At 35.4% G+C, this 12,959-nt stretch overlaps 1 long non-coding RNA gene across 1 annotated transcript; it reads left to right on the forward strand.

The window, feature by feature from the left end:
• The first annotated feature begins 536 nt into the window (after window positions 1-536).
• On the forward strand, window positions 537-6,759 carry LOC134243549 (uncharacterized). Its single transcript, XR_009987058.1, has 3 exons — window positions 537-667; window positions 5,879-5,959; window positions 6,722-6,759. It is a non-coding gene; the product is annotated as an uncharacterized LOC134243549 (long non-coding RNA).
• The last annotated feature ends 6,200 nt before the right edge of the window (window positions 6,760-12,959 follow it).

Genomic DNA, 12,959 nt, shown 5'->3' on the forward strand with positions numbered 1-12,959 from the left:
GTCAATCCTTACACCGCGGGTTCGAATCCCACTGTGGGACGTGGAGACCGGTCCTTCGGATGAGACCGTATAAACCGAGGCCCCGTGTCGCAGTAGGTGCTGGCACGAAAAAGATCCCTCACTGCTCAAAGGCCCTGAGTGCCGAGCATAGGTCAAAATTTGTAGCCCTCCACCGGCAAGTGGTGGCATCTCCATATGAGTGAAAAATTCTCGAGAGGGACCTTAAACAATATACAATCAATCAATCTTGAACAGAGAGCTAACCTAGCCGCTACGTAGGATGAGCTAGCATTGAATTTGAAGGCTAAATTGGAATATCAAAATGGCGGACATTTTCTACATTCAGTCAAGTGTATTTAAAAGTTTTGAAAATTAAACTATCGATCATATTTTCTTCCGGAATTCGTTTGGACGTTTCGCGATTGGTTTTTCCGGAAGTGTGATGTTTAATGAAAGCGCGACTACTGTGTTTTTTGGCAAGTATTTGACTGTATATTGATCAAGATTTCCAGTTTGAAGGATGTCTAAGAAGATGTGTCAAATTAAGCCATTTTGTGTCTGTCTGAAACAATTTTTAAAGTCCAGAACGACTTTAAAGTGCTTCGTCTGCCACATTTTGATACCGTCTGCTACTTTGGCTGGCTGATATGGAGGGTGTAAGAGTACCGTAAGTAAACGTCATACTTTTTAAGTATTGTACGTACATTTTACGTATAAAGGGTTTTCTATACAATTTAATTTAAACATAAAGTGCTTAATTTGGACAAATACCCTAAAATCTTGAAAATAAGACGGATTTAATAATAAGTCGGTTTTGGCTTATTTCTTGCATTAAAAATTATTCGAAAATAAGCCAGTTTTGAAAATAAGCCGGTCATGACAATGTCATTTAGAAAAGATGTTATACGTTTGACGATTTCTCGTCTTAAAAATTTGACGAGTAAAAACTTTGTCGATATTTATTTACTGTGCAAAATAAAAAAAATTATCTTTCTTTAATTCATTTAACCTTTACCAATTTCTGCATACGACATAGTACAAATTAACGAGTACGAGTAACGACGTCATAGTACGAACAAAGTCTGTAGCTGCTTATGAACGTATGTAAAATTACTAATAGAGATTGTTCTATCTGACGTATCCGTATAAGTATACGTATCCGTATCCGTATCGAGGTATGAAAGGCATCTCGATCCCGATGTCTGAACCATCTGGTTACATTTCCATTGCTTCATGTTTAGTTTTTAACCTCATTCACTAAGATATGATATGCAGTGTGATATTTTTAATAAAAACATATCAGTTGCTGTACTCGTATATGCATTACGTCTTCTTTCTTCTTTTTTTTTGGGGGGGGGGTTAAAAGTAAAAAAGAAATAGAAAAACAAGTATGATTTTTTTATTTAAATGTGTAGAAAATATTTCTAGATTTCTCTCTCTCTTTCTCTCTCTCTCTCTCTCTCTCTCTCTCTCTCTCTCTCTCTCTCTCTCTCTCTCTCTCTCACTATTGGGATATTCATTCTTCATTCTTGAAATAACATTTACAAGAACACGACATATCCCCAATACAGGTGTAATATACGAGGGGTGTTAGAAAAGTTCGCGGACAAGTTCAATTGTGAGCGCGCTATTTCCACGAAACCGGTCAAACTTTCCAGATAGAATCTTTACCTTTTTTCAAATAAATATACAAGAAATTTTTTCTCTCCGGTGATTATTAAAAAATATACAGCTTTTTTATTTTGATAAAACTTGCTTCACGGAGCATGCTACATTTTGGCACGTTTACATCACAAAGACTCTTTATTAAAATTAAAAATTGCACAATTGTAGCGCAAAGAGATTTATGATATTTTACCTGCCGCTAAAGTATTCATGAAACATCACTGGGAGAAATTTTGAACTAAATTGGAGGGTATATGACTGTTTTATAGCCGTTTATATATGATCATTGCGTAAAAACACAGTCAAAAATCGGAACGTCATTGTGCGTCATGGAGCACTGCACTACGTAAAAATTATGTATGCAGACTGGAAAATGTCTAAAAAGAGATTAAAATGGTCAAGATGCTGCCGGGAATTTCCTACACCTACAAAGGAGAAGTTTGCAAATGGTTGTAGCTTCATAAGAATGGAAGGATTGACACTTTGAAAGATTAACTCCAGCGATACTTCAGTACCCCCGTATCGCATGGACGTTGCGTTGCGCCTATATGGTAATGCATAGTTTTTATACCTGATCGATTAACTGATTGACTGCATAAACTTTTTTTAAGATCTCAATAATATCCGAATCAGTACAAAAGACATTGTCGAAGAAAAGAAACATTTCTTGATATAAATATTCAATTTTAAAGTAGAAAAAAGATCAGAAAAATCTAAAGATTTACAGAACTGCGACAAAGGTTAACGGGTTGAAATCTGGTTGTTACGTCGCCTTACGTCAAGTGATTGCTCCGTGAATCCCATAACCTCATAGTAAAAATCGTTGTAAATTTTCAAGATTTTATTATATAGACCTGATTTTTGACATACAAATAAACAAAATGTAGGAATTTATTCAGATATAGGTCATACTTCACGGTACTCAATAGATTTTCCGTAATTCAATGTGTCCGCGAACTTTTCTAACGACCCTCGTATAATTATATATACAGTTAAACATCTTTATCTCAAACTTGTTAATTGTTAAAACATGTAGTTGTACATTAACTGGGAAAGATTTAATCATAGTGCAAAACAAATGTGTATGGGGGATTCACTGAAAATGTCCATCCTCATTTCCTTTTTTATCATCATCTATGCCATTCATTATCACGTATTTGATGGTCATAGTTCTCCAGAAAAAAAATTGGATAGCTGGTAATTTTGAGGCAATTTGAATACACTCCCTACATTCCACGTATCACGGAAGCAAATAGAAAGGGGGGCTAAATGAAAGTGCGGGGGGGGGGCTAAACCAACAAAAAAATGTAAACCCCAACTTCAAATGCTTATACATTATGTCTATCTTTGCAAGAAAGTGTGTGTGTGTGGGGGGGGGGGGGGGGCTAACCTGCCTCTAGCTCCCGGTTCCGACGCCTATGCGTATCCAGGTTTTCAGGGAGCTTGAGAATTGACTATGTTCAATATCCGAAAGAGTTGCGTTTAAACGCTGTAATTGTTAGACTCGATTAATTTAACACGTTGATAAAGGGGGAGAAAAATAATTGTTAGGTTATGATGTATCTTCCTCTCTTAAACTATTCTTTTGCATATTAACTTCTTTTCATGTAAGTTACATGATAATATCAAATTTTATGTAAGCACATGGTGAGGCATAGACGTCGGAACTGAAGGGGGGGGGGGGGGGGGGCAGGGGGCTTAGCGCCCCCCCCCCCACTTTATTTGCGAAGATGGACACAATAAATGCATTGAACATTGAGGCTTAGGATAAGCCCCCTCCCCACTTTCAGCAGGCACGTTGTATTTCAGTTAAAGAAGAGTAAGTGGGAGTGTTTAAAAAAAAATAATAATGAAAAAAGTTCGACCCCCCCCCCTGCGCACAAACACATACACAATTGAATTTAAGGGTTTTGGACAATGAACAACTTTTTTTTCCTTTTTTCTTTTTGCTAATCAAGGTTTATGAGAGCTGAATTTTCCTGTCTTGCAATTAGCCCCACTCCCTACTTTCAATTTGCTTCCGATGCCAATGTGAGGGGAGGGGAAAAGGAGGGAGTTGAAATGGCTATTCAATGCATATACTCAGTACTTGTAACGGTCCTGAAGCAATTATAAAATCAAATAGAAAACCCTCTTTAAAAATGGCTACAGAGTTTTATCGATAGCGTTGATGATAAGATATTTTGTATTTCAGTGTGTGAGTGTTGTGGGGGGGGGGGGGGGGGGGGCATCTGTTATGTCGTGTAATGTAATAGGAAAAATACAGCATAATAAAAAAAATATCGTAATATTTTGAAAGAGGAAAAAAAAAGAAAGGAGCTTTTTCAACAAATATTTTGAAACAACATGAAATTAATTTTAAAACAATATAATTAAAACAAAATATTTTACACTTCTTTTTCTTTTCTCCGAAATGATAGAGGTTTACTGCATGCAGTTTAGTATTTTTAATAGAAAAATTGCCAATTGCTATTTTCCCATGCATGACCGTGTCTTATTTAACCACAAACAGTGATGGACATTGCATTAAATGGTTTAGACATCGGGATCGAGATGCCTTTCATATCTCGATACGGATACGGATACGTATACGGATACGGATGCGTCAGATAGAACAATCTCTAATAAAGGGTTGTTTATAAAGTTTTTTTTTTTACCAGTAATCATGTTCGCTGGCGAAAAAAACTTAATTGCGGAACCAGCTAAAATGGTGAATTTTTTTCATGAAATTGTCAGAACAATAATTATCTCATCTAGACCTGTACAATCTAACGATGTGTTAGAAGGTGATAATAATCAAATAAGTAAATGGATAAAAGGAAGTTTTTGTTTGTAAAGCATTTAACTGCCAGGTAATACTGTCCGAGGCAAGAAACCTGATGATCGACAGGGCTTGCTAGTAATTACATTTTAATGTACCGTAAAATTGAGTTGTTTAAATATGTGTTTGTTTGATTAATTTATCAAGTAATTCAATTGCAAGCGGATATCTTATATATTATTTTTACTTTTTTAAAACAAGTTTATATATCATGTATATTCATATGCTGTATACAATGAAATTAACTTTTCGGGATCGGCATTTTTATAATATAAAGTAGACGATCCTAAAGAACGTACACTGGGAAACGCCAATAATTTCAAGAGTGCTCTCTTCTCTTACCAGTTTTTTGCATTGATAATAAGCCGCAATTTGAAAATAAGCCGGTCTTGAAAATAAGCCCCCACTTTCTTACCAAAACTTAAAATAAGCCGCGGCTTATTTTCAAGATTTTAGGGTATTTACACGTTTTTCCCAGGGCCGGGTGGGATGTCTCTTCCAAAGATGATTTCTAGTTTGAAGAAATACTTGTAATATATCGTAATCGTCATAAAGGAATAGACTTTCATTTGTTTAATCTATATAATCAAATGTTTGAATTCGATGTGTGATTCTTATTCTAGATCTAATAATTGTAAGCCAATGCACTGGCTACCTTCTTGCACATATTTCAGATTTAATGAGGAATTCATAGTGCAATTTGCGGATGGGGTACATCCAGATAAGAAGATTGTTGTAAATAAGTATGATGCTGCAAGGATAAGGGCAGGAGGTTTCAAAATTTATATTACTCATGTTTTACAGAGCCTATACATGAAGATGTATTTGTGTTGAACATGTATAGTCTTATTGTGTACTGGTCACACAGTCAATATGTTATAATTTCTTAAAGTAAAATTTATAACCCCCCTTGAAATGTTGGAGGTTATATAGTGATCGGGATGCCCTTCCCGATTCTGTCTGTCTGTACTTTTTTTTATTATTATACTTAAAAGCAAAACTTTAAAAAATAAAACTTGGACACACAACTATGTCAAGTTAACTGACCATATTCAGAAAAAAACATGCTTTCCCAAAGAACAAATGTCCTCTTCAATGTACTAGCCCAAATTCAGAAATCACTTACCCAGACCAGCATGTCGTCAATTATTTTGAGCCATGTGTATGTGCCCTTGAAATGCTCTAAGGTGCATGGGATTTTTGGTGCAATTGAATTCTATAAAATTACATATACATATGGATATATTTTTAATGATTTTTAAATTATATATAATATTACATATCAGTATCAGTATGTATAGTTACATGTATTAATATTTTTAATTCACTTTGCTTCCATCATGTTTGATTGCTAAGAATTATTTGTAATCATGATATTAACTGATATTTCAGATCAGAAATTTATTGATCAGATCAGGAATTCTTTTATAGAGGCAGATGTCATCAAAGAGACTGAGATACCGCCTGTACCGGGTAACATTTATTCATGTGAATTGTTAAATATTATAAACGGATTAAGATTCCAATAAAAGTTTTATTGGTTAATGCTAAGCTATGTAAAATACACATTAGATGATTACTTAAATTCAGTTCATCTCTTTAGAGTTTTCAGTCCTTTCAAGTGTTGAAGTCATTATCTGCATATGATTTATTATAGTTATAAGAGGAATTGTATATTAGGATGGGTATATTATTAACTTGCAGTGCATTATATGTTCTAATATATTGTTTGTTCCATTTTACATTTAAGGTATCCTCAGTCTTAAGTAAAACTATTTATACAGGGCTATTTTTGCCGTGTTATTTTTGCCTTTTCACGCCTGCAAACAATTTTGCCCCGTTGTCGATTTAATGATAGAACCGTTTCACGCTTAATTTGGACTTTTAGTAATGCGTGGCATTCTCGGTGCTACATGTTTACCGCCTGCCAAATGGCGAAAAGATTCTCATTGGGTAAGAAATGAATAACATCAGGAACTTTAAATTGCTGTTAATAATGATGAGAAGACTTAAGCTCCACCTCTTTGCAGGATGAGACAATTTAATTGGTGTTTTTTATTCGATACACTAATTAACATTTGCCCAAATTTCTATCCCATGTATATTTCAACAGTGAAGGAAAGCTGTGTAAATTTCAGAAGCTAATTATGTAACATCAAGAATGCCAAACCGTACTGAAAGTCCAAACTAAGCGTGAAATGGTTCTAATATATGCTTGACTTTGTTAAAACATAGATGAGACACCCTCTAGAGGAAAGGAAAGCAGAGGCAAGTATCTTTTTACTACATGAAACGTCAAAGGTAACTTATTAAGTATTAATTGAAAACTTGGTGAAGATCATGAAAAGAGACATTGGCTCTCCTCTCAAAAATTCAAGTAAGGAAGGAGGATTTCGATAATCCTGTTGTGAGGAAGTACGAGATTTGGGAGAAGGTTGGGGAGGAGATGAGTCCTGGTGGATTTGAGAAATCACCCACTGCATGCGAGAAAAAGTGGAATAACTTAAAAAATTCGGTATACACGGTATATAACTTTTTTTAGATACAGTATAGGTTGTTGAAAGTCTAAATGCAATTACTTGAACATGTATATTCATTATATTGAGACATTCAATATAAACATTATGATTCATTTTACATGTATTGAGACAATCACTATAAACATAGTTTTATCAGGAGGCCCTGTTCTTCTATTGTATTTTATAGATTTAGGTTCAATGTTTTGAGGATCCTGCCTAAATGATACACATTTATTTAAATATTCATATATTAATTTCTTTATATCTAAGTTTTTTTTCAGATTCATTTGAATGCTAAGATTATATTTTTAAAAAAGTTCTTCCAGGAAAAAGGATATGGAGATAACGAACTGTATTCAGTCTCAAAGTCCATAAAACAATACAAAGTAAGAGCAGAGCCAACACGGACCCCCGAAACAACAGAGATGGGATCAGGTGCCACGGAGGAGTGAGCATCCCCTTCTGACCGGTCACACCCGCCGTATGCTTCTTGTCATGATCGGGAAATAACAGAAAAAATCCGTCATCAATTCAGTGTAAAAATAATGGACTAACAATTGGTTTGAAAAACGTCAGTCAGCATTTGACTCATAATAAATTGTATTTGCTGACAAGGTCATTGTATCGACCATAGAACTTACGAAATAATGACTTCAAAAGAGACTGCTGATATTCTCGTTTCATCAACTTGCTTGTCAATAATTTACCTTGTTTCAGAAATTGTTCATACGTAGAGCATGCTCTTGCGTATCGAATCAACTGAGATATATATACTCCGTATGCAGGTGATGAAGGTAAATTGCTGCATAAGTAAGGGACGTTGACGATAGAAAAGTCATCACGTTTGTCATATAGTTTGGTTGTTAGATTGCCATTAGCGTCTTTTTCAAGTAAAATATAAAAGTATGAAACAGAAGCTGTGGTATCTTTTATCTCAAGCTCACCAGGATAAATCGTATCGACATAGGAATGGAAATTACCATTGTTAATTGACAAAACGTCGTCTATATATCTAAATGTCAAGTTGAAGGCCACAGCAAGTGTTGTCTTCTTTTCACGCATAAGATTTTGCATAAATTCTGCTTCATATGAATATTAAAAAAAGTCTGCCAATAACGGAGCGCAATTTGTACCCATGGGAATTCCAGTAGATTGTTGGAATACCAGAGGCCTGTTCAGCAGAGCGAGCGTTCGCGAGCGCTCGCCAAAATTACTATTGGAGGTATAAGGAATTTTTGTGAGCGCTCGCGAATGCTCGTTCTACTGGAAAGGACTCTGGTCTCCAAAAACCACGTAGATAAACAAGAGGCCCAGATGCCACAGCGCTGTCATAAAACATTTTCCAGTTTTCCTTAATGGCACAATATTAATATTATCCAATATTTCTTCAACATGGTCTTAAATGTAAAATGTCCCCATTTTATAGTTGTAAATGTGATTATAGATGAAGAAAATATAATTGTTATACAGAATAGGAAACAAATAGGAAATAATGTGTTAAGATTGGTTCCCATTTAAGCGAAACGTTGGATATTCTGAAAGGTGTTCCCCAAGGATGCATTCTAGGACCTGTATTTTTCAATATTTTTATTAATGACCTGTTGTTGTTTTTGTCCCCCGCTTGAAAAGTGGGGGATATTAATTTGGGTTTGTCCGTCCGTCCGTCTTTCTGTCTGTCTGTAACGCTTTCGTTTCCACACGATATCTCGAGAACCCTTTGAGCTTTTGCAATGAAATTTAGCATAGCAACTCCCTGTGGACTTAAGAAGACCCCTATTGATTTTGAGGTCAAAAGGTCAAAGGTCAAGGTCATAAATAAGCAAATTCTGTCTGTTAAAACACTTTCGTTTCCACACGATATCTCTAGAACCATTTGAGCTATTGCAATGAAATTTTATATAACAACTCCCTGTGGCCTAATGAAGACCCCTATTGATTTTGAGGTCAAAAGATCAAAGTTCAAGGTCGTAAATTTATACATTCTGTCTGTGTGAAATACTATTATTTCCGGGCGATATTTCAAGAAGATTTTGAGCTTATGCAATGTAATTTTATATCAAAACTCCCTAGGACGTCTCTCGCCCCTCTCAAAGTGCCCCGCCCCGTTTGTTTTATTAGTATTTATAGTATTACATGTCGCTATTTTTAGTGCAGGGGGAATGAGGAGAGTTATTGCGTATAAAACAGGTTCTCGGCGGACTTTATATTCTTATTACATCTATTAGAACTGTTTAATAAAGGCTAAATAAATCAAACACCATGGATTGTGTAAAATTTTGAGAATACTGAACATGAAAACATGAATATATACATGTATGTGACTTCACTTCTGCATATACTTCACCCCGAGTAAAGCGATTCCGTGGTCTAGTGGTTATGTCTCTCGCTTCCAATGTGAGAGGTCCCGCGATCGAATCTCGGTCGAACCTTTCTTTTTTTTTTTTTAAATACTTTCTTTTTAACTTAATGATAGTATTCAGCATGTGAAATGAAAAATTTATGAAGTTATAAAATCATCATTACAGTGTGATAAAAATTCCATATAAAGAAATCTTCTATACACATAATGAATAATAAGCAATCAAATCTTTATATGCATATTGACATTCATGTATTTTATTTGCTTCAGTATACATGTATACATTTAATAATTCTACAAATTCAGTCAGGGGGAGCCGACTTTTTCCCTAAGCGGGGGACACGAATTCTCTGAATTAGCTTGTTTGGTTTGTTTTTTGTTTTTGTTTTTGTTTTTTTTTTTTTTTTTGGTTAAAAACTGCACCCTCTACAATTATGCAGATGACAATTCTCTAGCAAAATCTCACAAAACGATATAAACTCTATACAGGAAGACATTCTATCTCTTATTAAATGGTTCTCAAATAATTAAATGAAGGCAAATCCTGAAAAATTCCAAGCAATCGCAATTGGGGCAAAATCCCTGAAGATTTTCAAAGCCCATGTTTCCCTCGCTATGGGGTAGAAATAAAAAATGTTTCAATAGTAAGAAGTCTTTTCTCCACATTTATTATTTCCCTTGATTTAATGATCAACAAACGAATAAATAGTACACAGAGAAGGGGAGGATTGGAAGTTTTTAAAGCTTTTTAGTTTGTTTTAAATATATTTTTAAAATTAAATTTTAATAGTGCAACTCAGTTCTTGTCTTAAATGATAACAGTATATTTTTCTAGATCTAATTATAAGAAAAAATATTTGCAGATAATGGAAACGCCATGGATATTTTCGACAGAGGAAGGGGGAGGTTTTTTTTAACCCTCCTTTGCTCACCATGGCTGATGCAGCCTCTGTGTTTTCAAGAGAAAGGCTCTCTATCGGACCTGTCAGGGTTGAACGTGTATGTTTATATGCATATTTTTACTCATGCTTAGTATATGTTCAGGAAGCCAGAGACGCTTTAGACTGTTAGATCACGTTAGATGATGTTGTTTCCAAATATTGTGATGATTTAGGGCGTATTTTGTCAGATCTAGATCTTTAGAATAAACTCTTTGCCATATGGAACTGTGACGAGAAAGGATTCCAGTTTGAGCAGTTTGAGCATTCTCCTACAACTACATGCGCAAGAAGCTTTCCCGAACGCAGACCTGCCTACCCTTAGTCACCGTGAAAGGTAAAACCAGAAGACGTTCATCTGATGCTCCTCAAGCTACATTTTGGGCCTATCAAATGTATGTTTGGATGAGTGACATACTTGGGGACCAGTGGTTTCAGGGAGTATTCACCGTTCCCAGTTACTTATTTAAGACTCCCACAGTAGCTATGAGTTCTTCAGTCACTTTGCCATCTGACTAGAAGAATGCTCTGCATCTTGTTTAATGATTGTCCCGATTAATAAGGCTAAACTTGTATCGAAAGAAAAAACTTTAAACACGATGGATTTATCATAGCACCCCCAAATGTTTAGAAGCATAAAGAGAATAAATGTCCTTATTTTCACTTTTGACCTTTCGGTTGACCCCGCAAAGGGACATAAATATTGCAAATTGTGAATTGGATTATATAATCATTTAAATTACCAGAGGTAAGCACTTTCAGTACTATATAAATTAATAGACCAATTTATGGTGTATAATTAATGTTGCGTACTCTTAAAAACATGGAGGAAATTCAGAATGAGGTGAACAATACGCACTTACATTTGTACAGCTCATATCAAATTTTAAAAGAAGATAAATGTAAATAAATATTAATTAATCAACAATTCATCCAATATTATCCGACTTATCTACCCTTCGGTTTTTGGTGTAATTCCCCCCCCCCCCCTTTTTTTGCATTTGATTACGCTGTTAAGCCATTGCAATCAATTTTACACTTTAGATTTCAGACTTTACAATTTTGAATTCTGGACAGTGACCTACTTCTGAATCTAAGCAATATCTCTGATTATGCATAATTGATTGAATGTATATTATTTAACATCTCTCTCGAGATTTTTTTTCACCTATATGGAGACGACACCACTTGCCAGTGGACAGCTGCAAATTTTGTCCTATACTCAGCACTCAGGGCCATGCTCAAGGGATGGACCTTTTTCGTGCTTGCAACAACTGCGACACGAAACCTTCGTTTATATGGTATCATCTGAAGGACCGGTCTCCACGTCCCACAGTAGGATTCGAACCCGCGACGTAACGATCAACTCCTTACTTTGCGACTCTAGAGTAGACGCTCTAACCAAGCGTTTTTTTTCTACTGGTTGATTTGGCGTTTCTGCTGATGGGAGTGTGGTTTCGGTTGGTGGAACTGGTATTTCCGTAGCCTTCGTTAACACAGGAATGTTCATATCATGATTAATTCTTTTAAACCTCCATTTTAGTTTCTGATGATTCTGTTTTTGAAAAGGACCGATGCTGATTGTCCGTTTTCCTCCGTATCCTTTGTACATGTTGGGAGTTGTATTTAAGAATGAGTTCGATAAATCTAAACATGTTTTCTGGTATTCTGCATATACCCTCTTGTTCTCCCGATTTAAAGTCACTGTTGACTTTTTTCACTGACAGCACTTCATACCCGGGAAAGCATATATTAACAAATAGGACACAGGAAGCCGAAACAAAAATGTGTTACAGTAAAGAGCTTTCTGCTGTTGTTAGCATTGAAACTCCCTTCCGTCGCAAAGTGTGATTTGAACATTTGCACTTAAAATGCATAAAATTCAAAATGTACTCTAAACCAACTTTTATTAGCGACGACTTTATTTCGCGATTTACCAGGGGTAAACTACTTTGCGACAATTTATTTTCGCGATTAAGTTTTTTTTTGTCTGTAGTTAATAGACATGTAGAGACTTTTAGGCCAGGTTCGCGGCGAGAAATATTCGCGATTACAAGGCTCTCGCGAATTTCGCGAATATTTCTCGCACGTGAATAAAAGTTGGTTTACAGTAATTGTTTGTCGCATAGAGTCATAAAGTAAATATTATTTATAAATAATCTATCCTTCGCTAGAATTTTTCTCGGAGAAAACGAAAAATAGAAGTGTCAAATACATCATTTATAAAATTCAACATCCATTTCCGACCCTCTTGTGGCGCAGTAGTGAGAGCGTCTGCTCAAAAGTCGCGAAGTAAGGATCGAGTTAATCCTCATGTCGCGGGTTCGAATCCCACTGTGGAAAGTGGTGACCGGTCCTTCGGATGAGACTGAAAACAAAAACCATTTTTTAGGAAGACAATTTTCAGTTCTCCAGTTGATGTGTTTATGTCATTAGTTTTTGATGTTGTGCCTAAATTTGTATTCCATAATTACTGATTACTGCATCAATGGAATCTAGAGTTCGCTTTCACTAAGCAGCCGGAATTACTTTAGCAGTCTTTACGTGTATAATTCCCGCTTCCAGATTACTTTTTAAAAGATTAATTATAAAGTTTTTCTTATCTGTTATTAAACTTGTTTTCCTATTTCCAAACTTGTCCGTTATTTTTCTGACTT

This window comes from Saccostrea cucullata, unplaced genomic scaffold, assembly GCF_032062105.1.
Source record: "Saccostrea cucullata isolate Sc308-1 unplaced genomic scaffold, CSIRO_AGI_Scuc_v1 ctg3372, whole genome shotgun sequence".
Lineage (NCBI taxonomy): Eukaryota > Metazoa > Mollusca > Bivalvia > Ostreida > Ostreidae > Saccostrea > Saccostrea cuccullata.